General features: G+C 38.0%; 1 protein-coding gene and 1 long non-coding RNA gene across 2 annotated transcripts in view; one reads left to right on the top strand and one right to left on the bottom strand.

Annotated features, from left to right (window-relative positions):
• The window catches only part of LOC117513562, a 31,778-nt gene extending 20,684 nt beyond the window's left edge, over positions 1-11,094 (top strand). The window contains exon 5 of the long non-coding RNA XR_004561636.1: positions 11,084-11,094. This is a non-coding gene — a long non-coding RNA (uncharacterized LOC117513562). The remainder of the gene's footprint in view (positions 1-11,083) is intronic.
• The window catches only part of cpne4a (copine IVa), a 160,635-nt gene that overhangs the window by 114,626 nt on the left and 21,736 nt on the right, over positions 1-24,273 (bottom strand). The gene's annotated exons all lie outside the window — the stretch shown is intronic.

Here is a 24,273-nt window from a genome sequence, read left to right as displayed (position 1 = left end):
AACAGTGTTTTAATACAGGTGTAATAACACTTAAGGTGACAGTTATTTGTGTCAAAGTAACAGTGTTTTAATACAGGTGTAATAACACTTAGAATGATAGTTATTTGTGCCAAAGTAACAGTGTTTTAATACAGGTGTAATAACACTTAGAATGACAGTTATTTGTGCCAAAGTAACCGTGTTTTAATACAGGTGTAATAACACATTGAGTGACCATTATTTGTGTCAAAGTAACAGTGTTTTAATACAGGTGTAATAACACTTAAAGTGACAGTTATTTGTGTCAAAGTAACAGTGTTTTAATACAGGTGTAACAACACAGTGACAACTATTTGTGTCAAAGTAACAGTGTTTTAATACAGGTGTAATAACACTTAAGGTGACAGTTATTTGTGTCAAAGTAACAGTGTTTTAATACAGGTGTAACAACACAGTGACAACTATTTGTGTCAAAGTAACAGTGTTTTAATACAGGTGTAATAACACTTAAGGTGACAGTTATTTGTGTCAAAGTAACAGTGTTTTAATACAGGTGTAATAACACTTAGAATGACAGTTATTTGTGTCAAAGTAACAGTGTTTTAATACAGGTGTAACAACACAGTGACAACTATTTGTGTCAAAGTAACAGTGTTTTAATACAGGTGTAATAACACTTAAGGTGATCATTGTTTGTGTCAAAGTAACAGTGTTTTAATACAGGCGTGATAACACTTAAAGTGACAGTTATTTGTGTCAAAGTAACAGTGTTTTAATACAGGTGTAATAACACTTAAGGTGACAGTTATTTGTGTCAAAGTAACAGTGTTTTAATACAGGTGTAATAACACTTAGAATGACAGTTATTTGTGTCAAAGTAACAGTGTTTTAATACAGGTGTAACAACACAGTGACAACTATTTGTGTCAAAGTAACAGTGTTTTAATACAGGTGTAATAACACTTAAGGTGATCATTGTTTGTGTCAAAGTAACAGTGTTTTAATACAGGCATGATAACACTTAAAGTGACAGTTATTTGTGTCAAAGTAACAGTGTTTTAATACAGGTGTAATAACACTTAAGGTGACAGTTATTTGTGTCAAAGTAACAGTGTTTTAATACAGGTGTAATAACACTTAAGGTGATCATTGTTTGTGTCAAAGTAACAGTTTTTTAATACAGGTGTAATAACACTTAAAGTGACCATTATTTGTGTCAAAGTAACAGTGTTTTAATACAGGTGTAATAACACTTAAAGTGACAGTTTTTTGTGTCAAAGTAACAGTGTTTTAATACAGGTGTAATAACACTTAAAGTGACAGTTATTTGTGTCAAAGTAACAGTGTTTTAATACAGGTGTAACAACACAGTGACAACTATTTGTGTCAAAGTAACAGTGTTTTAATACAGGTGTAATAACACTTAAGGTGACAGTTATTTGTGTCAAAGTAACAGTGTTTTAATACAGGTGTGACAACACAGTGACAACTATTTGTGTCAAAGTAACAGTGTTTTAATACAGGTGTAATAACACTTAAGGTGACAGTTATTTGTGTCAAAGTAACAGTGTTTTAATACAGGTGTAACAACACAGTGACAACTATTTGTGTCAAATTAACAGTGTTTTAATACAGGTGTAATAACACTTAAGGTGATCATTGTTTGTGTCAAAGTAACAGTGTTTTAATACAGGCGTGATAACACTTAAAGTGACAGTTATTTGTGTCAAAGTAACAGTGTTTTAATACAGGTGTAATAACACTTAAGGTGACAGTTATTTGTGTCAAAGTAACAGTGTTTTAATACAGGTGTAATAACACTTAGAATGACAGTTATTTGTGTCAAAGTAACCGTGTTTTAATACAGGTGTAACAACACAGTGACAACTATTTGTGTCAAAGTAACAGTGTTTTAATACAGGTGTAATAACACTTAAGGTGATCATTGTTTGTGTCAAAGTAACAGTGTTTTAATACAGGCGTGATAACACTTAAAGTGACAGTTATTTGTGTCAAAGTAACAGTGTTTTAATACAGGTGTAATAACACTTAGAATGATAGTTATTTGTGCCAAAGTAACAGTGTTTTAATACAGGTGTAATAACACTTAGAATGACAGTTATTTGTGCCAAAGTAACCGTGTTTTAATACAGGTGTAATAACACATTGAGTGACCATTATTTGTGTCAAAGTAACAGTGTTTTAATACAGGTGTAATAACACTTAAAGTGACAGTTATTTGTGTCAAAGTAACAGTGTTTTAATACAGGTGTAACAACACAGTGACAACTATTTGTGTCAAAGTAACAGTGTTTTAATACAGGTGTAATAACACTTAAGGTGACAGTTATTTGTGTCAAAGTAACAGTGTTTTAATACAGGTGTAATAACACTTAGAATGATAGTTATTTGTGCCAAAGTAACAGTGTTTTAATACAGGTGTAATAACACTTAGAATGACAGTTATTTGTGCCAAAGTAACCGTGTTTTAATACAGGTGTAATAACACATTGAGTGACCATTATTTGTGTCAAAGTAACAGTGTTTTAATACAGGTGTAATAACACTTAAAGTGACAGTTATTTGTGTCAAAGTAACAGTGTTTTAATACAGGTGTAACAACACAGTGACAACTATTTGTGTCAAAGTAACAGTGTTTTAATACAGGTGTAATAACACTTAAGGTGACAGTTATTTGTGTCAAAGTAACAGTGTTTTAATACAGGTGTAACAACACAGTGACAACTATTTGTGTCAAAGTAACAGTGTTTTAATACAGGTGTAATAACACTTAAGGTGACATTTGTGTCAAAGTAACAGTGTTTTAATACAGGTGTAATAACACTTAGAATGACAGTTATTTGTGTCAAAGTAACAGTGTTTTAATACAGGTGTAACAACACAGTGACAACTATTTGTGTCAAAGTAACAGTGTTTTAATACAGGTGTAATAACACTTAAGGTGATCATTGTTTGTGTCAAAGTAACAGTGTTTTAATACAGGCGTGATAACACTTAAAGTGACAGTTATTTGTGTCAAAGTAACAGTGTTTTAATACAGGTGTAATAACACTTAAGGTGACAGTTATTTGTGTCAAAGTAACAGTGTTTTAATACAGGTGTAATAACACTTAGAATGACAGTTATTTGTGTCAAAGTAACAGTGTTTTAATACAGGTGTAACAACACAGTGACAACTATTTGTGTCAAAGTAACAGTGTTTTAATACAGGTGTAATAACACTTAAGGTGATCATTGTTTGTGTCAAAGTAACAGTGTTTTAATACAGGCATGATAACACTTAAAGTGACAGTTATTTGTGTCAAAGTAACAGTGTTTTAATACAGGTGTAATAACACTTAAGGTGACAGTTATTTGTGTCAAAGTAACAGTGTTTTAATACAGGTGTAATAACACTTAGAATGATAGTTATTTGTGCCAAAGTAACAGTGTTTTAATACAGGTGTAATAACACTTAGAATGACAGTTATTTGTGCCAAAGTAACCGTGTTTTAATACAGGTGTAATAACACATTGAGTGACCATTATTTGTGTCAAAGTAACAGTGTTTTAATACAGGTGTAATAACACTTAAAGTGACAGTTATTTGTGTCAAAGTAACAGTGTTTTAATACAGGTGTAACAACACAGTGACAACTATTTGTGTCAAAGTAACAGTGTTTTAATACAGGTGTAATAACACTTAAGGTGACAGTTATTTGTGTCAAAGTAACAGTGTTTTAATACAGGTGTAATAACACTTAGAATGATAGTTATTTGTGCCAAAGTAACAGTGTTTTAATACAGGTGTAATAACACTTAGAATGACAGTTATTTGTGCCAAAGTAACCGTGTTTTAATACAGGTGTAATAACACATTGAGTGACCATTATTTGTGTCAAAGTAACAGTGTTTTAATACAGGTGTAATAACACTTAAAGTGACAGTTATTTGTGTCAAAGTAACAGTGTTTTAATACAGGTGTAACAACACAGTGACAACTATTTGTGTCAAAGTAACAGTGTTTTAATACAGGTGTAATAACACTTAGAATGACAGTTATTTGTGTCAAAGTAACAGTGTTTTAATACAGGTGTAACAACACAGTGACAACTATTTGTGTCAAAGTAACAGTGTTTTAATACAGGTGTAATAACACTTAAGGTGATCATTGTTTGTGTCAAAGTAACAGTGTTTTAATACAGGCGTGATAACACTTAAAGTGACAGTTATTTGTGTCAAAGTAACAGTGTTTTAATACAGGTGTAATAACACTTAAGGTGACAGTTATTTGTGTCAAAGTAACAGTGTTTTAATACAGGTGTAATAACACTTAGAATGACAGTTATTTGTGTCAAAGTAACAGTGTTTTAATACAGGTGTAACACACAGTGACAACTATTTGTGTCAAAGTAACAGTGTTTTAATACAGGTGTAATAACACTTAAGGTGATCATTGTTTGTGTCAAAGTAACAGTGTTTTAATACAGGCATGATAACACTTAAAGTGACAGTTATTGTGTCAAAGTAACAGTGTTTTAATACAGGTGTAATAACACTTAAGGTGACAGTTATTTGTGTCAAAGTAACAGTGTTTTAATACAGGTGTAATAACACTTAGAATGATAGTTATTTGTGCCAAAGTAACAGTGTTTTAATACAGGTGTAATAACACTTAGAATGACAGTTATTTGTGCCAAAGTAACCGTGTTTTAATACAGGTGTAATAACACATTGAGTGACCATTATTTGTGTCAAAGTAACAGTGTTTTAATACAGGTGTAATAACACTTAAAGTGACAGTTATTTGTGTCAAAGTAACAGTGTTTTAATACAGGTGTAATAACACTTAAAGTGACAGTTATTTGTGTCAAAGTAACAGTGTTTTAATACAGGTGTAGTAACACTTAGAATGACGGTTATTTGTGCCAAAGTAACAGTGTTTTAATACAGGTGTAATAACACTTAGAATGACAGTTATTTGTGCCAAAGTAACCGTGTTTTAATACAGGTGTAATAACACATTGAGTGACCATTATTTGTGTCAAAGTAACAGTGTTTTAATACAGGTGTAATAACACTTAAAGTGACAGTTATTTGTGTCAAAGTAACAGTGTTTTAATACAGGTGTAATAACACTTAAAGTAACAGTTATTTGTGTCAAAGTAACAGTGTTTTAATACAGGTGTAATAACACTTAAAGTGACAGTTATTTGTGTCAAAGTAACAGTGTTTTAATACAGGTGTAATAACACTTAAGGTGACATTATTTGCATCAAAGTAACAGTGTTTTAGGACAATTGTAATAACACTTTGTGTGACTGTTATTTGTTTCAAATTAACTGTTTTAATATAGGTGTAATAACACTTCACGTGACCATTATTTGTGAAAAGGTAATGTAAGTTTTTTTTTTAATACATGTGTAATAATAATTAAGGTGACTGTTATTTGTTTCAATGTAACACAGTGCTTCAGAAGGTTCAAGGTCCATGAGGTGTAGGAAAGACCTGTGCTCAGATTTTACAGGGCATGTATGGAACCTACATGGTTTGGTAACCCGTCTGTCAGACACAGATCACTAATTCAAAATTTGTTCAAACTACCTGGAAAAAAACTGGCGTGTTGTCTCCATTTTCTCTCCAGGAGATATTTGAGAAGACGGTGAGAAAACAGTGCTGGAAAATCACTGGTGATCCAAACCACATCCTTCACAGAGAGCCTGACCTGATGCCCTCAGGCAGAAGATACAGGTACCAAAGTGGAAGCTGAGCATGTATAAATTCTCCCCAGTGACACAATCAAACTATTTAACAGTAACAGGTGAATCTGGTGCTACACTCGATGTTTACAACATCATCAGGGGGTGTGTGAAATCTGAGATTTTTAATCCAACCACCATTTTCTATACCCGCTTCATCTAATTCAGGGTCACTGAGGGCTGGAGTCTATAGGGCCTTTTAATGACATGATTATTTTATGTTAGGTGTGTGTGTGTGTGTGTGTGGGGGGGGGGGGGGGGGGTGTATGTGTAATCTCACCACCTCCAGTGTTTGTGGCGTGATACATATATGTGTTTTCCTCAACTGTCCAAGACAAATTACTCCTCAGGGAGACAATCAGGACTAATCTCATCTAATCTGTTATTTGTTTCAAAGTAAGATCATGTTTGAATAAAGGTGTAATAACACTTAAGATCCATCCATCCATTTTCAATATCTGCCTACTCCAATTAAGGGTCACGGGGGCCTGGAGCCTATCCCAGCAGTCACAGGGTGTGAGGCAGGTTCACCCTGGACAGGACAGCAGTCTGTATAACACTTAAGATGACTGGTATAATTATTATTTCAGAAACAGAATCAGATTCAAATTTATTCCCAAGTAAGTTCGCACATACAAGGAATGTGATCTGGTGTCACGGGTGCATAAACAGTAAAAACAAGAAAAGAAAAAAAAAAGAAGTAAAAGTGTAAAATAGGCAAAACTATATTCACTGTTAAATAAATATAATGTAGTGGAGTGGAACTGTGCAAAAACTGGTGATTGGAGTACAGATGTACAGTACCTTTCAGTGCAGGAAGGACCAATCTGTACTTTGAGGTGGGGGGGCAGTGTAAGTGGGGGTCTTTGGCATTATTTATGAGTCTAGCTGCAAATGGAAAAAAGTTGTTTTGTCTTGAGGTTTGTCCTGATGGACCTCAGCTGCCTGCCAGAGGGGAGGGTGACAAAATGTTTGTGACCTTCAAAGTAACACTGTGTTTTAATACAGGTGTAATAACACTTAAAATGACTGTTATAATTATTTATTGGTTCAAAATGCTGCTACCAGACTTTTGACAAGAAGCAGAAAATTTGACTGTATTACACCCATTTTGGCGTCTCTTCACTGGCTTCCTGTCCCTGTGAGATCAGATTTAAGGTTCTGTTACTAGCCTATAAAATTGTTCACGGACTGGCACCTCCCTACCTGGCTGACCTAGTTGAGCCCTACGTACCGGCTCGGGCCTTGCGTTCACAGGCTGCAGGACTACTTTGTGTTCCTAGGGTGGATAAAAGTCTGTAGGTCACAGAGCTTTCTCTTATAGTGCCCCAGTTCTATGGAATGATCTCCCTGCACAAATAAGACAGTTGGATTCTGCGGAGACTTTTAAGTCTAGACTTAAGACCCATTTGTTTTCCCAGTCTCATCGTTAGTATATTATGTTTTTATATGTTTTTTTCTTTATTTTTACTGTTTTACGTTTTACTCTTTTATTCTGCCTTTTAATTTTTTTTAATTCATTGTGTTTTGTTTTCAGATTGTGTTGTGTGAAGTGCCTTGAGGCGACCCTGTTGTGAATTGGCACTATATAAATTAATAAATCTGAAATTTGAAATATGATTTATTTCAAAGTAACACTGTGTTTTAATACAGGTGTAATAACACTTAAGATTACTATTATAATTATTTGTTTCAAAGTAACACTGTGTTTTAATACAGTTGTAATAACACTTACGATGACTGTTAGAATTATTTATTTCAAAGTAACATTGTGTTTTAATACAGCTGCAATAACACTTAAAATGACTCATAATTATTTTTTCAAATTAACAGTGTTTTAATACAGGTGTAATAACACTTAAGATGACTGTTGTAATTATTGATTTCGACATACCTTAGTGTTTTAATACAGGTATAATGACACTTAAGATGATTGTTATAGTTATTTGTTTCAAAGTAACTTAGTGTTTTAATAGATGGTGTAATTTTGTTTCAAAGTAACTTCGTGATTTAATACAGGTGTAATAACACTTAAGATGATTGTTATAATTTTTTTCAAATAAACTTACTGTTTTAATGCAGGTGTAATACAACTTAAGATGATTGTTATAATTTTTTTCAAATAAACTGAATGAATGAATGAATGAATGAATGAATGAATGAATGAATGAATGAATGAATGGATTTATTCAGCATACACACACAAATCTGAAAGAACAGAAACATACAAATAACATGAATGTTATATAAACAAAGCCTGTGAGTCTGAAAGGGTGTGGGCAGAAGCAAAGCTTATCAACGCCCACCCCTGCTAGTACAAGTCCAACAATTATAACAGTCAATCAATCAATCAATTTTATTTATATAGCGCCAAATCACAACAAACAGTTGCCCCAAGGTGCTTTATATTGTAAGGCAAGGCCATACAATAATTACGTAAAAACCCCAACAGTCAAAACGACCCCCTGTGAGCAAGCACTTGGCGACAGTGGGAAGGAAAAACTCCCTTTTAACAGGAAGAAACCTCCAGCAGAACCAGGCTCAGGGAGGGGCAGTCTTCTGCTGGGACTGGTTGGGGCTGAGGGAGAGAACCAGGAAAAAGACATGCTGTGGAAGAGAGCAGAGATCAATCACTAATGATTAAATGCAGAGTGGTGCATACAGAGCAAAAAGAGAAAGAAACACTCAGTGCATCATGGGAACCCCCCAGCAGTCTACGTCTATAGCAGCATAACTAAGGGATGGTTCAGGGTCACCTGATCCAGCCCTAACTATAAGCTTTAGCAAAAAGGAAAGTTTTAAGCCTAATCTTAAAGTAGAGAGGGTGTCTGTCTCCCTGATCTGAATTGGGAGCTGGTTCCACAGGAGAGGAGCCTGAAAGCTGAAGGCTCTGCCTCCCATTCTACTCTTATTATTGTTATATTATATTAACAAACATATAGTAAGATTTTATTATTATTTTCTTTTTTAATAATATAATTTACAATTATGGCTATGATATATATAATTAAATTGATGTACAGTATAATTCTAGGTATTTTATGAAAGTTTGTGTGTCCTAGCGAGACCCCTTCTGTTGCTGACAAGGCAAAAAAGCAAAGGTAAATTAAGTAGAAATAAATTAAAAAGACATAATGATCACACACCTCTCTCCTCATTCATGTATTTCAACAGAACCATTTCTTTGTATCTTTTTTTGAATTGATGGATATTTGGACATCACTTGAGCTGAGGTACCAAACTATTTCACAGCTTAATGCCACACACGGACACACAGAAACTTTTCCTGGTAGTTCTCACTGCCTTGACTTTAAAGTTACCACATCCCCTAAAATTATAGCTCCCTTCTCTCTGACTGAAGAGACTCAGAATATTACTAGGTAATGAGTTTTTACTGGCTTTATATAATAATTGTGCAGTGTAGAAATTAACCAAATCTGGCATTTTCAACAATTTGGATTGCAAAAATAGACTGTGTGATCAAGATATCCTACCTTATAGATGATTCTTATTGCACGCTTTTGGAGTATACAGAGGGGATGTAGCAAACTTTTGTAATTGTTGCCCCAGATTTCTATACAGTATGTTAAATAAGGAGAGACTAAAGAACAATACAATAAATATAATGCATTATGATCCAGAAAATATTTTGCTTTGTACATAATAGAGACATTCTTGTAAACTTTTTTATGTATGTGGCTGATATGAGACTTCCAGCTTAATTTACTATCAATCGTTATCCCTAAAAATTTGATTTCTGACACTTTATCTATTTCGACACCGTCTATATTTATTGGTAAATTAAAATTGTCATTATAATTTCCAAAAAACATGACTTTAGTCTTATTTATATTTAGGGATAATTTATTAATATTCAACCAGGTTTTCAGCTTAATTAATTCACTATTTACCACATTAATAAGTTTGCTATAATTATCACAGGAATAGAATATATTGGTGTCATCTGCAAATAATAATTTTAATAATTGTGACACATTAAAAATGTCATTTATATAAAGATTAAAAAATGTGGATCCAGTATGGATCCCTGTGGGACCCCACAAGCGATGCCCAAACATCCAGATTTGAATGCACCCATCTGCACAAACTGGTGTCTCTCCGTTAAATAGCTTTGAATCCAGTTCCAAGCCACTCCCCTGATACCATATCTTTCCAGTTTATTGAGTAGAATTGAGTGATTAAGTGTGTCAAACGCTTTCTTTAAATCAATGAATATTCCAACTATATAGTTTTTACTATCTAGTGTGTTTGTGATCTCTTCTATTGCTTCAGTTATTGCAAGTGAAGTTGACCTTCCAGACCTAAACCCATATTGACTTTCATTAATTATGTTATATTTTTATATAAAGGATTCTAACCTGTTGTTAAAAAGCTTTTCTAAAATTTTGGAAAATTGTGGGAGTAGAGAGACCGGTCTGTTTGTGAAGATATGTTTATTTCCATTTTTGTATAGTGGAATAACTTTTGCCATTTTCATTTTGTTCGGGAATGTCCCAGTTTGAAATGACAAGATACATATATGAGTCAGGGGTTTTAATATGCTTTTAATTATTGTTTTTACTAGCTTCATATCTATGTCATAACAGTCAGTTGATTTTTTATTTTTACATTTATTAACAACATCTATTATTTCGGCTTCACTAACACTGGAGAGAAACATTGTGTTTGGATTGATTTTTATGAGTGATTCCTGCTCCTTGTTACTACCTTCTGGAATTTTTGCTGCCAAGTCGGGTCCAATATTAACAAAGAAGTTATTAAAACCATTAACTATGTTATTCATATTATAGATGTCCATGTTCTTATGAATAAAATAATTTGGATAAGAATGACCTCTTACCTTATTTTTGATTATAGTGTTAAGAATTTCCCAGATTCTCTTGGTGTCATTTTTTATTATTATTTAATAGATTGGTATAATATAATTTCTTGATGGCTCTAATTGTATTAGTTAGTTTGTTTTTATATAATTTTTATCTATGTTCAGATTCTTTTGTCCTTAGTCTAACAAATTGTCTGTATAATGTATTCTTCTTTTTGCAAGCATTTTATAGAGCTTTTGTTAACCATGAACTTTTGGCGGCAGTACTGTTTTTGTTGACTTGGCGTATTGGACAGTTTATCTCATGTAATGAACTGAAAATTGAACTGAAATTTATTGAAGGCACAATCCACATCATTCTCCCTGTACACAGTGTGCCAATCTTGTTTTGTTAAGTCATTATTGAGTTGATCTATTGCTTTTTGGGTTCTTACTCATTTAAATGCAGAGTATTGGGGTTTTACTTGAAAATTACAATTGGAGTCATACACAGTGAACACAGGATGATGGTCAGTTATGTCACAAATCAATAAATATTTTTAGTTTCTATGTTGTTTGTGAAGATGTTATCTATTAGAGTTGCACTATTCAGTGTAATTCTGCTTGGCCTGATGATAACTGGGTATAAGCTCATGCTGTACATTATATTTATAAATTCATCAGTTGATGTGTGTCTATTGGGGTTTATTAGATCAATGTTATAATCTACACATATAAATATTTTTTGTTATTTATTGATGAAAAGATTTTGTCCACCCAGTTTGTAAATATAACCATATTTGAGCCTGGCGTCCTATATAAACCATTTATAATAATGTCTGCATTTGTTTTTGTTAAGTGATCATTCAAGTAAACATTCGTACCTTTCAGTTTTCTTCCCTCAACAATGTAACTTTATCTTTTCTGTTGAAAAACCTCATGATAAGCACAGGAGGAGCACCTTTCTTCATAAGGAGAGGGTGACAAGCTTCAAGACAGTTTGTGTTCAAATCAATGTCCCTGGATGCCAGGAACGCAGCGACCTGTTGTTCTGCAGAGCTCTCCTCCATCTCGCCGGGTTCGAGATCACTGCCCGCGGTCACTGCGTGGGCATATGAGCGGGGTTTAATCTTTAACCAGTCACAACCACATCGTTAATCCTTGAATACTGCTCCAAGTCCTCAACTCTCTTCTCAAGAGCCTCGATCTTCTTGTCCTTATCCTCTAATAACGCTTGTAGTCGCGCGACTTCCTCCACTAGCTGAGTCTCTTATCCGCTTGTCCTTTATGTCAGCTAAGTCAAGTGACACTGTCTCAAGTGCCTTTTTAACCCTCCTCCGACTCCTCAACCACTGAGCTTTTCTTTTGGTGCTTCTCCTGTCTCGTCTCTCCCGCACTTTTCTGCTCTGGGTGTGAAATGTTTAGTTATTCCTCGGCCTCCTTTAGCAGTAACGGTACTTGTAATAAGTGTAGCTTATTCGTAGCTTTGAGGCCAGGCTGGGCGAATTGGAGACTCGGCTCCGCACCGTGGAAATTCTACAGCTAGCCAGGCCCCTGTAGTCGGTGCGGACCAAGGTAGCTTAGCCGCCGTTAGTTACCCTCTGGCAGATCCCGAGCAGCCGGGAAAGCAGGCCGACTGCTCCACAGCATGTCTTTTTCCTGGTTCTCTCCCTCCCTCAGCCCCAACCAGTCCCAGCAGAAGACTGCCCCTTCCCTGAGCCTGGTTCTGCTGGAGGTTTCTTCTGTTAAAAGGGAGTTTTTCCTTCCCACTGTAGCCAAGTGCTTGCTCACAGGGGGTCGTTTTGACCGTTGGGGTTTTACATCATTATTGTATGGCCTTGCCTTACAATATAAAGCGCCTTGGGGCAACTGTTTGTTGTGATTTGGCGCTATATAAAAAAAAAAAATTGATTGATTGATTGACTGGGTGACTGTGAGGAGGAAGCGTAGCCCTAAACAGAAGCCCCGTGTACACCGCCAACCTGTTCACATCTCTAACCGTTTTTCCCCACTCGACGACACACCGCCGAGGATCAAACTCTGGTTATTGGCGACTCTGTTTTGCGAAATGTGAAGTTAGCGGACACCAGCAACCATAGTCAGTTGTCTTCCGGGGGCCAGAGCAGGCGACATGAAGGAAATTTGAAACTGCTGGCTAAGGCTAAGCGTAAATTTGGTAGATTGTAATTCACGTCAGCAGTAATGACACCCGGTTACGCCAATCGGAGGTCACTAAAATTAACATTAAATCGGTGTGTAACTTTGCAAAAACAATGTCGGACTCTGTAGTTTTCTCTGGGCCCCTCTCCAATCAGACCGGGAGTGACATGTTTAGCCGCATGTTCTCCTTGAATTGCTGGCTGTCTGAGTGGTGTCCAAAAAAATGAGGTGGGCTTCATAGATAATTGGCAAAGCTTCTGGGGAAAACCTGGTCTTGTTAGAAGAGACGGCATCCATCCCACTTTGGATGGAGCAGCTCTCATTTCTAGAAATCTGGCCAATTTTCTTAAATCCTCCAAACTGTGACTATCCAGGGTTGGGACCAGGAAGCAGAGTTGTAGTCTTACACACCTCTCTGCAGCTTCTCTCACCCTGCCATCCACGTATTACCCCATCCCCGTAGACACGGTGCCTGCTCCCAGACTACCAATAACCAGCAAAAATCTATTTAAGCATAAAAATTCAAAAAGAAAAAATAATATAGCACCTTCAACTGCACCACAGACTAAAACAGTTAAATGTGGTCTATTAAACATTAGGTCTCTCTCTTCTAAGTCCCTGTTGGTAAATGATATAATAATTGATCAACATATTGATTTATTCTGCCTTACAGAAACCTGGTTACAGCAGGATGAATATGTTAGTTTAAATGAGTCAACACCCCCGAGTCACACTAACTGTCAGAATGCTCGTAGCACGGGCCGAGGCAGAGGATTAGCAGCAATCTTCCATTCCAACTTATTAATTAATCAAAAACCCAGACAGAGCTTTAATTCATTTGAAAGCTTGACTCTTAGTCTTGTCCATCCAAATTGGAAGTCCCAAAAACCAGTTTTATTTGTTATTATCTATCGTCCACCTGGTCGTTACTGTGAGTTTCTCTGTGAATTTTCAGACCTTTTGTCTGACTTAGTGCTTAGCTCAGATAAGATAATTATAGTGGGCGATTTTAACACTCCACACAGATGCTGAGAATGACAGCCTCAACACTGCATTTAATCTATTATTAGACTCTATTGGCTTTGCTCAAAATGTAAATGAGTCCACCCACCACTTTAATCATATCTTAGATCTTGTTCTGACTTATGGTATGGAAATAGAAGACTTAACAGTATTCCCTGAAAACTCCCTTCTGTCTGATCATTTCTTAATAACATTTACATTTACTCTGATGGACTACCCAGCAGTGGGGAATAAGTTTCATTACACTAGAAGTCTTTCAGAAAGCGCTGTAACTAGGTTTAAGGATATGATTCCTTCTTTATGTTCTCTAATGCCATATACCAACACAGTGCAGAGTAGCTACCTAAACTCTGTAAGTGAGATAGAGTATCTCGTCAATAGTTTTACATCATCATTGAAGACAACTTTGGATGCTGTAGCTCCTCTAAAAAAGAGAGCTTTAAATCAGAAGTGCCTGACTCCATGGTATAACTCACAAACTCGTAGCTTAAAGCAGATAACCCGTAAGTTGGAGAGGAAATGGCGTCTCACTAATTTATAAGATCTTCACTTAGCCTGGAAAAAGAGTCTGTTGCTCTATAAAAAAGCCCTCCGTAAAGCTAGGACATCTTTCTACTCATCACTAATTGAAGAAAATAAGAACAACCCCAGGTTTCTTTTCAGCACTGTAGCCAGGCTGACAAAGAGTCAGAGCTCTATTGAGCTGAGTATTCCATTAACTTTAACTAGTAATGACTTCATGACTTTCTTTGCTAACAAATTTTAACTATTAGAGAAAAATTACTCATAACCATCCCAAAGACGTATCGTTATCTTTGGCTGCTTTCAGTGATGCCGGTATTTGGTTAGACTCTTTCTCTCCGATTGTTCTGTCTGAGTTATTTCATTAGTTACTTCATCCAAACCATCAACATGTTTATTAGACCCCATTCCTACCAGGCTGCTCAAGGAAGCCCTACCATTATTTAATGCTTCGATCTTAAATATGATCAATTTATCTTTATTAGTTGGCTATGTACCACAGGCTTTTAAGGTGGCAGTAATTAAACCATTACTTAAAAAAGCCATCACTTGACCCAGCTATCTTAGCTAATTATAGGCCAATCTCCAACCTTCCTTTTCTCATCAAAAATTCTTGAAAGGGTAGTTGTAAAAACAGCTAACTGATCATCTGCAGAGGAATGGTCTATTTGAAGAGTTTCAGTCTGGTTTTAGAATTCATCATAGTACAGAAACAGCATTAGTGAAGGTTACAAATGATCTTCTTATGGCCTCGGACAGTGGACTCATCTCTGTGCTTGTTCTGTTAGACCTCAGTGCTGCTTTTGATACTGTTGACCATAAAATTTTATTACAGAGATTAGAGCATGCCATAGGTATTAAAGGCACTGCGCTGCGGTGGTTTGAATCATATTTGTCTAATAGATTACAATTTGTTCATGTAAATGGGGAATCTTCTTCACAGACTAAAGTTAATTATGGAGTTCCACAAGGTTCTGTGCTAGGACCCAATTTTATTCACTTTATACATGCTTCCCTTAGGCAGTATTATTAGACGGTATTGCTTAAATTTCATTGTTACGCAGATGATACCCAGCTTTATCTATCCATGAAGCCAGAGGACACACACCAATTAGCTAAACTGCAGGATTGTCTTACAGACATAAAGACATGGATGACCTCTAATTTCCTGCTTTTAAACTCAGATAAAACTGAAGTTATTGTACTTGGCCCCACAAATCTTAGAAACATGGTGTCTAACCAGATCCTTACTCCTGGATGGCATTACCCTGACCTCTAGTAATACTGTGAGAAATCTTGGAGTCATTTTTGATGAGGATATGTCATTCAAAGCGCATATTAAACAAATATGTAGGACTGCTTTTTGCATTTACGCAATATCCTCTAAAATCAGAAAGGTCTTGTCTCAGAGTGATGCTGAAAAACTAATTATGCATTTATTTCCTCTAGGCTGGACTATTGTAATTCATTATTATCAGGTTGTCCTAAAAGTTCCCTAAAAAGCCTTCAGTTAATTCAAAATGCTGCAGCTAGAGTACTGACAGGGACTAGAAGGAGAGAGCATATCTCACCCATATTGGCCTCTCTTCATTGGCTTCCTGTTAATTCTAGAATAGAATTTAAAGTCTTCTTCTTACTTATAAGGTTTTGAATAATCAGGTCCCATCTTATCTTAGGGTACCTCGTAGTACCTATATCACCCCAATAGAGCGCTTCGCTCTCAGACTGCAGGCTTACTTGTAGTTCCTAGGGGTTGTAAGAGTAGAATGGGGGCAGAGCCTTCAGCTTTCAGGCTCCTCTCCTGTGGACCAGCTCCCAATTCAGATCAGGGAGACAGACACCCTCTCTACTTTAAGATTAGGATTAAAACTTTCCTTTTTGCTAAAGCTTATAGTAGGGCTGGATCAGGTGACCCTGAACCATCCCTTAGTTATGCTGCTATAGACGTAGACTGCTGGGGGGTTCCCATGATGCATTGTTTCTTTCTCTTTTTGCTCTGTATGCACCACTCTGCATTTAATCATTAGTGATCGATCTCTGCTCCCCTCCACAGCATGTCTTTTTCCTGGTTCTCTCCCTCAGCCCCAACCAGTCCAAGCAGAAGACTGCCCCTCCCTGAGCCTGGTTCTGCTGGAGGTTTCTTCCTGTTAAAAGGGAGTTTTTCCTTACCACTGTAGCCAAGTGCTTGCTCACAGGGGGTCGTTTTGACCGTTGGGGTTTTACATAATTATTGTATGGCCTTGCCTTACAATATAAAGCGCTTTGGGGCAACTGTTTGTTGTGATTTGGCGCTATATAAAAAAATTGATTGATTGATTGATTTTAATACAAGTGTAATTACACTTAAGATGATTGTTATAATTTTTTGTTTCAAAGTTAAGTCTTCATCCTGCTGGTTACTGGTTTTCCTGAAGCTCCTGTGTTAGGCCCCTTTACTCAAGATGGCAGCAGTTTTAGTCTGTTATGTTTAGTCTGTTGTGTTTAGTCTGTTGTGTTTAGTCTGTTGTGCAGCTTAAAACTCGCCCAATCCACAGAGGTGATGTGAAAACACTTGTAGGTGTTGTCAATCAATCAATCAATTCAATCAATCAATTTTATTTATATAGCGCCAAATCACAACAAACAGTTGCCCCAAGGCGCTTTATATTGTAAGGCAAGGCCATACAATAATGTTGTTGCTGTCTCATATGGAGTTTGTGTGCTACAGATGGCGTCACATTTCCACGGAGATCTTCCACTTTTTTGACATATACAGTAGTGTTCAGAATAATAGTAGTGCTATGTGACTAAAAAGATTAATCCAGGTTTTGAGTATATTTCTTATTGTTACATGGGAAACAAGGTACCAGTAGATTCAGTAGATTCTCACAAATCCAACAAGACCAAGCATTCATGATATGCACACTCTTAAGGCTATGAAATTGGTCTATTAGTAAAAAAAAAAGTAGAAAAGGATGAATTTTTTTTATCAAAAAATTGATAAAACTCCCGTGACTCCAGTCACGTGTCAGTGGATAATCTGCTGTTGTCTTTGCGCGCCCGTCAGGCGGTCATCGGGTGGTCTGTGAGGTGTTTTTGGTGGCCTTTGTGGTATTTGTTCGTCTTCTGGGCTTGGCAGCTCTTCTGCAGAAATCAGGTGCAGCTTGTACTTCACGGCGGCCGTTACGATTATGGTGGTTTGTGAGAGGACACCAAGAGGACCTTTTAAGGTCCTGGAGGCAGCTGAGCGCCTCTTTGATGTCATCTGGCGTTCAATGTTAATTCATGACCGCACAAGGACGCACTGGACACACCCCGTCCTGAGTAAAGGGGGGTTCTGTTGTCTGTGCGACACATTTTGACTTTTGATTTGACTATATGTCCCGAGGACACTTTTGCATAATTGTGGACGGGCCGTGACCTTTCACCTTGAACACTGCTCGTCCTTCCACTGTCCTGTTTGGTTGTTTACCACAAATATCATTTCCTCAACATGCTCCTTCATTAAATAAATGTTCAAATGAGAATGTGGACAGGGGGATGTCCCCCTGCTGGACCAGGATCTGGACTGTCCTCCATCAGATCTGCCAGATCCTCCTCCTCCTCCTCCTCCTCCCCCTCCGAGTGCCGCCGCTGGCAGCGAGGGAGCGTTTGTGGCTGGTGGAGTTTGGACTGAGCCAGTGTGGAGCTGATTGTTTCATTACTGACTTGGCAGCGTCTCCTCCTTCAGAACTCTTCCAGCTCTGTTTCCTTGCAGGAAGTGAAGAAACAGTTGGTGGGGAATCCTGAGTGTCGCCTGCCAGGCTGCAGTTTGTAACCCGACCAACAACAGATGGAGAATCTGCTCTTCTTCATTAGTGGAGGAACAGAGTCGAAGATTAAAGTACTCCGACGTGGACGTGGATCAGGGTCCAGAATTCTGACACTCCCTTAAAAAAAAACAAAAGATGAGGCTTTGCTTCTTTTTGTTCCTAACTAGACGGAACCTTTTCACCAGGTTCGTTAAAAACGAGTAAAATAGGAACATCACATTTTTTGGGATTGTTTTTCACGGCCTGTCTCCTTGGTAACCGTCTGCGTTAGTCCAGGTTTAGATATCCAGACTGATCGGAGCAAGATCACCTGACCTTCACCTCAGACCACCTGGAGACCTGAAATCAAACTGAAGCTCAGTTAGAGACTCTCAGAGACACGTGTTGTCCAGTTCCTGGACTTCGTAGATTTGGTTCTTAATTTGGTGATTTATTTTTACTCTTGTCTTGTCATTTCTTTCTAAATTGAAGTCTGGTGTTTGTTTTCTGATGGTAATCTGGCAGATTGATGTGATCTTCTGGCACACAGAGACCCTTCAGATGTGGCTCTGTTTTGTTTTTTTGTTTTTTTGTTTGTTTTTTATAGCGCTGCTCATTTGTTCTTTACAATAATGCAGTAAGAAAAAAAAAAACAATCAGACCACCAGAGACCAAACAAAGCCTGGTCTCAGAACCACCCACCCATCAGTCCAAAGGACACAGAGACCACCTAAACTGGCTTTGGTCTTGATTTGGTCCAGGTTGGAGGTGGTCTGTCATGTCACATGGTTTCGATTCAGTCGAAACCTCCAGTTTCTCAAAAAAAATAAATAAATAAAACTCTTCAGCACAGGGGTCTCCACACATTTTCACATGACAACCTACTTTTAACATGACCAAGTCAAAATGATCCACCTACATTACAAACACTGTCAGCTCATCAATGAAACTTGGTCCTGGAGCAAGACAGACTTCAACATGTTAGTTGTTAAAATTATTATTATTATTATTATTATGAGTAGTAGTAGTATGAAAAAGTCCTCAAAAGCCCCCCCAATGCCCTCTTTCTGTCTGGATCTGCCCCTGTTTAGACTCTGATGGGGAAATAATGGATAATGTGTTGTGGTTTTTATCATATGTTTCAGTTTTCAGTTGTTGGTGAATTTAAGTATTATAATATTCTGTATCTATTCAGTTGTTTCGTTCTTTATGTATTTTTGTGTGTGTGTGTGTGTTCATTTCGTCTTGTGTCCTGTTGTGTAGATTTGTTTGTTCTTCTGTCGGTGGTCTGGTCCCTCACGTTCCACGCCTGCACCCTCATCTGTCTGTTGTGTTTTCCATTTGCACTCCTCCACAGGCTTTTCTGTCTTTGTGTTCTGTTCGCTCACTTATACCGTGTTGTTTTTCACTCTTGCACTGTATCACTCCTGAGTTCTATGTTTTGTGATTTCTCCTCCTCTTCAGCTATTGTAATTTATTTTCCTTCACTCTTGTTGTTCCATTTATTGCCAGGATTATTCTTACACTAGCTTTTGTCTCTTCACGTGTCATCTCCCCACACTTTGCTCCTCCCACATGAATCTGTAGTTGGTCACCCACCTGTAGCAAATTTCACCTCCTTTATTTAAAGCACTTCCTTGTGTGACTGTCGGTGTCGGCTCGTTGCGTTTGCCACATGTGTATGCTGCTGCTCCCAGACTTGCTCTCGGGTGTGCACTCCCCTGTGAGTACGCCGTGTCTTGTTAAGTGACTGTTTTAGTTTTGGGGTCTGATTTCCATTTTGCTCTCGTTTTCATTTTTCTCTGTGGACTTTTTTTTTGGTGGGTGGGGGGGTTAGGACACGTTCACATTCAAGACTGTTTTGGACTTTTGGTGGGATTTGAGGGAACAAAACAAATCACTTTGTTTTTGCGCCTTATCTTGTTTTTTTTTCCTGCCTGTTTGAATAGACTTTGTCAAAACTGTAAAATAATGTGTATTTATGCACAAAGCATGACCTGATTGAGAGGTTAGAAGTAAGTAAAGTTTATTTGTATAGCACCTTTCAAGATAAAATCACAAAGTGCTTCACAGTAACTTAAGAACAGAGGTGTCAAATCCGGCTTCAGAAAGTAAATCCCCTCCCATGTGTCGTTTCTTCCTGTGCACCTACAACCCCTGGCAATAATTATGGAATCACCGGCCTCGGAGGATGTTCATTCAGTTGTTTAATTTTGTAGAAAAAAAGCAGAAAGAGAAACACTATAAGAAATCAGGAAAAAAAATTGTGGCAGTCAGTAATGGTTACTTTTTTAGACCAAGCAGAGGGAAAAAAATATGGACTCACTCAATTCTGAGGAATAAATTATGGAATCACCCTGTAAATTTCCATCCCCAAAACTAACACCTGCATCAAATCAGATCTGCTTGTCAGTCTGCATCTAAAAAGGAGTGATCACACCTTGGAGAGCTGTTGCACCAAGTGGACTGACATGAATCATGGCTCCAACACGAGAGATGTCATTGAAACAAAGGAGAGGATTATCAAACTCTTAAAAGAGGGTAAATCATCACGCAATGTTGCAAAAGATGTTGGTTGTTCACAGTCAGCTGTGTCTAAACTCTGGACCAAATACAAACAACATGGGAAGGTTGTTAAAGGCAAACATACTGGTAGACCAAGGAAGACATCAAAGCGTCAAGACAGAAAAAGTAAAGCAATATGTCTCAAAAATCAAAAATGCACAACAAAACAAATGAGGAACGAATGGGAGGAAACTGGAGTCAACGCCTGTGACCGAACTGTAAGAAACCGCCTAAAGGAAATGGGATTTACATACAGAAAAGTTAAACGAAAGCCATCATTAACACCTAAACAGAAAAAAAACAAGGTTACAATGGGCTAAGGAAAGCAATCGTGGACTGTGGATGACTGGATGAAAGCCATATTCAGTGATGAATCTCGAATCTGCATTGGGCAAGGTGATGATGCTGGACACTTTTCTTATCCCATCAATTGAAAGGATGTTTGGGGAAGATTAAATCATTTTTCAAGATGATAATGCATCTTGCCATAGAGCAAAAACTGTGAAAACATTCCTTGCAAAAAGACACATAGGGTCAATGTCATGGCCTGCAAATAGTCCGGATCTTAATCCAATTGAAAATCTTTGGTGGAAGTTGAAGAAAATGGTCCATGACAAGGCTCCAACCTGCAAAGCTGATCTGGCAACAGCAATCAGAGAAAGTTGGAGCCAGATTGATGAAGAGTACTGTTTGTCACTCATTAAGTCCATGCCTCAGAGACTGCAAGCTGTTAGAAAAGCCAGAGGTGGTGCAACAAAATACTAGTGATGTGTTGGAGCATTCTTTTCTTTTTTATGATTCCATAATTTTTTCCTCAGAATTGAGTGATTCCATATTTTTTTTTCTCTGTTTGGTCTAAAAAAGTAACCGTTACTGACTGCCACAATTATTTTTTCCTGATTTCTTATAGTGTTTCTTAAAGCCAGAAAGTTGCCATTTGAAATGACTTTAGTTTTGTGTCATGTCTGTGATCTGCTTTTTTTCTACAAAATTAAACAACTGAATGAACATCCTCTGAGGCCGGTGATTCCATAATTTTTGCCAGGGGTTGTAAAACAGGTGATCACAATAATTAGCTCATCCACCTGCCTGAAGAGCTGAACTAAATACAAACAGCTGGTTTATTAGGAAGATGGAACAACTATGTGGCAGGACTTTTACTTTCTGAAGCTGGAACACAGAAATAAAAAAATGCAGAAACTAAAAACAGCAATAACACAAAACTAGTTAAAAGCCTGTACAAACAGGTCTTGAGCTTCTCCTTAAAACTTCCAACAGAGTCCAGAAAAAGTAGGTGTTGTGGCAGTACATTCCACAATTGGGAGCCACAACCTCAAATGCACAGTCTCCTTTGGTCTTCAACCTTGACCTTGGTCCAACCAACAGGGTCTGGTCTGAGGACCTCAGAGGCCTGCTTGTCACATACGGCTGCAAGAGTTCACTGATGTAAAGTGGCATTTGACCGGGCCAGAAGGTTTAATCAACCTCTTTTACGTCATGTCGTCCTCACAAAGTGACTTTAGGCACATTTGGGGGGGGGGGGGGGGGGGGGCATTAGCATTTGTTAGGTGTCATGGGTCTTTAGCGGTTTTAGTTTAACCATAGCGAGGACACTCACAGACGGACACAGAGTTTTACAGAAAAGTGTAAAATGTCTCTGTAATGCTCACTGCCGGTGTGCTGTCATCACTGGGCTGTGAGACACAGACACGACAACAACTGTTTTTCAACTCGGAGCTGCTGCATGAACAAATTTTGATTAAAATTTTTCATATTTGACAGCGTCATGTAGGATGGTATCCTTTACCGACTGGCAAAGTTTGATCCAGATTACAGATCTTGTGGCCATTTAAATTTATCTTTGAAAACTCCATTTAATGTATTTTACATTATACAAGCGAAGCTCCACACAGCAGCAAAAAGCATGCTTATGGTACACTGAGTCCCAAACAGGAACTGCCAAATTTTGAGTCCACAGTGAAACAGGAAATGTTAAATGTTGATCATTCCCTGGCTCAACACTTCCTGGATTCCCAATACACAAGATCTCGTGGAATCTCACAGGAATTCAGTGGCAAGTTCACACTGAAATAAGAAGTGCCAAATTTTGAGTCCACAGTGAAACAGGAAATGTCAAATGTTGATCAGTCCCTGGCATGGGTGGAGCTGGGTGGCCCTGGACTTCCCTGAAATCTGATTGACACCCCAGGTGCCACCCAGATGATTGACATGTCACGGCACCGCAAGTCTGGTTGAAAAGAGTCATTGTGAAATCAGTGATGCATATTAAAGGGTAAATGGACTGCATTTATATAGCGCTTTTCCATCTGCATCAGACGCTCAAAGCGCTTTACAATTATGCCTCACATTCACTTGCTTGCCTCTACTGGTGGTTGGCTGTCACTGCGGTATTGTATCACTTCCTGTTGTGGAGCACAGCTGTGTTTTGCTGTATCTGTTAGCTGTTTAATCTGTGCAGTTAGATTGATCTAGTTAACTAGATAACGATTTGTTTCACAGTGTAACTTCACGTGCCTTAACCTAAAGCACTCCCTCTGCTGAATCACCTCTAAATTATATACACATTATTCACTTTGTGTGTTTTTAGGAATCCGCTAGCTTAGTGCAGCTACTAGCTCTTAGCCGATTTAGCATGGCGGCTTCTCCTGTGTCTCCTGCACTTTTCTGCTCTGGGTGTGAATGTTAGTTATTCCTCGGCCTCTTTAGCAGTAATGGTACTTGTAAAAAGTGTAGCTTATTCGTAGCTTTTGGAGGCCAGGCTGGGCGAATTGGAGACTCGGCTCCGCACCGTGGAAAATCCTACAGCTAGCCAGGCCCCTGTAGTCGGTACGGACCAAGGTAGCTTAGGCCGCCGTTAGTTCCCTTCCAGCAGATCCCGAGCAGCCGGGAAAGCAGGCCGACTGGGTGACTGTGAGGAGGAAGCGTAGTTCTAAACAGAAGCCCCATGTACACGGCAACCCGTTCACATTTCTAACCGTTTTTCCCCCACTCTGCGGACACACCCACCGAGGATCAAACTCTGGTTATTGGTGACTCTGTTTTGAGAAATGTGAAGTTAGCGACACCAGCAACCATAGTCAATTGTCTTCCGGGGGCTAGAGCAGGCGACATTGAAGGAAATTTGAAACTGCTGGCTAAGGCTAAGCGTAAATTTGGTAAGATTGTAATTCACGTCGGCAGTAATGACCCGGTTACGCCAATCGGAGGTCACTAGGTGTGTAACTTTGCAAAAACAATGTCGGACTCTGTAGTTTTCTCTGAGCCCCTCCCCAATTGGACCGGGAGTGACATGTTTAGCCGCATGTTTCTCCTTGAATTGCTGGCTGTCTGAGTGGTGTCCAAAAAATGAGGTGGGCTTCATAGATAATTGGCAAAGCTTCTGGGGAAAACCTGGTCTTGTTAGGAGAGACAGCATCCATCCCACTTTGGATGGAGCAGCTCTCATTTCTAGAAATCTGGCCAATTTTCTTAAATCCTCCAAACCGGGACTATCCAGGGTTGGGACCAGGAAGCAGAGTTGTAGTCTTACACACCTCTCTGCAGCTTCTCTCCCCCTGCCATCCCCTCATTACCCCATCCCCGTAGAGACGGTGCCTGCTCCCAGACCACCAATAACCAGTAAAAATCTATTTAAGCATAAAAATTCAAAAAG

The sequence above is a fragment of the Thalassophryne amazonica genome, chromosome 7 (assembly GCF_902500255.1).
Source record: "Thalassophryne amazonica chromosome 7, fThaAma1.1, whole genome shotgun sequence".
Taxonomy (NCBI): Eukaryota; Metazoa; Chordata; class Actinopteri; order Batrachoidiformes; family Batrachoididae; genus Thalassophryne; species Thalassophryne amazonica.
Note: the sequence above shows the minus strand (reverse complement) of the source record. Positions and strands in the feature narration are given on the sequence as shown.